The sequence below is a fragment of the Lytechinus pictus genome, chromosome 4 (genome assembly GCF_037042905.1).
Source record: "Lytechinus pictus isolate F3 Inbred chromosome 4, Lp3.0, whole genome shotgun sequence".
Taxonomy (NCBI): domain Eukaryota; kingdom Metazoa; phylum Echinodermata; class Echinoidea; order Temnopleuroida; family Toxopneustidae; genus Lytechinus; species Lytechinus pictus.
In genome coordinates this window covers 24,347,828-24,350,200 of record NC_087248.1, presented here as the reverse complement: position 1 = coordinate 24,350,200, position 2,373 = coordinate 24,347,828, and positions in this window count along the sequence as shown.

Here is a 2,373-nt window from a genome sequence, read left to right as displayed (position 1 = left end):
TCTTCTTTTTCTTTTCTCTTTTTTGGGGGGATGGTCCATCAAAACATTCGGGGGGGGGGGAAATATCGCCACGCACCCATTTTAATCATGAAGAGAATGACCTAAAATCTCTAGATTATAGGCCATGGGCAGGCCAATAAATTTTGTTTGTTTGTTTTAAATCATTTCTATTGATTCTTTCGGTGACATTTAAAAACAGCAGTGAAATACAAACATAATTGGTGAACTTCATTTACATATCAAGCCCCATAAACTCCCAAGCATTTATATAGGCCTAAATAAATAAATTCGGAATCAAGAGCCTCCCATTTTTTTTTAAAGATGTAAATATAAGCTTGTGTTGCGATTTTAAGTGCTATCCTTTTTTTCCTCAACTTGATTTCTTACTTTCTTTCAGTTCTTGGCTATATATAGAGGTATATTTTTTTGTTTGGACTGAAGGGCCATTCCAAGAACAAAAGCACATGATGTAATAAAAAAAATACGCCTTACCTATAGGCCTATAGGCCTACCACCCAAGGGTGCACCAAAAATAAAGTTCTTTTTAGGATTAATGAGAAAAGTGCATTGCCCTCACCAAACGAACAATCATAAACATAATGTGACGATATGATTGATAGTCATGGATCAAATCACAGCAGAGGAGTACTCATTCTTATATCAAAACCTCGCTAGACTTTAAACTTATAAATATAAAACAAGATGACGAAGGGCGATACGTATACTCATTGATTGTGAAATCCAAGGACATAGAATGGTCCTTTGTAATGTATACTTACCGACGAGGGATAAAGAAAATCATCAAATAAAATGTTTAAAGGATGCTTATAAAATTAAACAAAATTAATAGATGTAACAAACCTATTTTAATGGGAGGAGATTTTAATATTATTATGAATACTGAATTAGATTATAATGGAACAGTGAAACAAAATTACATGACAAGGTTAGTAAAGAAGTAGAAAATTTTATGGAGGAACTATTATTGATAGACATATGGAGGGAGAGAAATCCATTGAAAAGACAATTTACCTTCACTAAAAATAATCCGTTTATGCAAAGCAGACTAGATCATTGGCTAATATCAGATGAATTGGTAAATGTTGTTATTAGGTGCAAAATTTTACCATCCGTATATAGCTCCTGACCATTCAGCTATATTTTTGTTCTTGTATGATAAAACTGATAAGGAAATGCGTAAAAAGAATGGTTCTTATTGGAAATTTAATAATAGCCTTTGTGGTAATGTAGAATATGTAAAAGAGATGAAAATAGAAATACTTACATTAAAGGAGAAAATACAAACAGAAGTTAAAGGTAAAAGAGTTGTATGGGATTATTTGAAAATGAAAATAATGTCTTTCACAAGAACTTTTTCGAAAAATCTGGCTAAGGAAAAAAGATTAAAAAAAGAATCTCTCGGAAAGGAATTGGAATGTTTAGAAGGTATAGTTGCGTCAATTCAGTAGATGAAGAATTAATTAAAAAGAAAGAACTTGCAGACAGTTACGATTACATTAATGAAGGTATTAAAATTCGGTCTCGTGCGACATGGTACGAAAGTGGAAAAAGGGATACAAGGTATTTTAGTCAACTATTACAATCTAACACTATAACAAAATTAGTTATAAGGTTAACGAAGAAATTACTGAAAATGATAAAGAAGTTTTAAATGAAATTAAATCATTTTATACCCACCTTTATGCTAGGTAATACACGGAAGATTTTAGGGATTTCTATTTAAAAATGTACCAACGTTAACATCTGAGGATTCTGAAAGCTGCGAACACTGGCGAAGGGGATATATTAGAAGAGGAGTGTATTTCGGTACTGAAAGAAATGAAGCAAAATAAATCCCCTGGAAATGATTGGTTAACAGTTTAATTCTATTGTACATTTTGAAATGAAATAAAGGATGTATTGATAGGGGCATTCAATGAAGCCTTTGTGCTCTTGGAGAACTTTCTGCATCACAAAAACAAGCAATTATTATTTTATTAGCTAAAGAAGGGAAAGACTCGTATACGTAAAGAATTATAGACCTATTTCGTTATTGAATACAGATTATAAGATTATATCCAAAGTTTTAGCAAAACGAATTAAAGAGGTTTTGGAGAGCGTTGTAATAGCAGATCAAATAGGATTGATTAAAAACAGGAATATGGGAGAAGCTATCATTAATTGATAATATGCTTTTTCATACGTTATATAATAATATCCCTGGACCCTGGGTATATGATGGCAATTGATTTAGAAAAAGCCTTTGATTCGATATCCCACAAATTTTTACATCAAACATTAGGTTCATTCGGTTTTGGCCAGCAATTTCGCAAATGGGTCAAAATATTGTATACAAATAGCCAAAGTTGTATT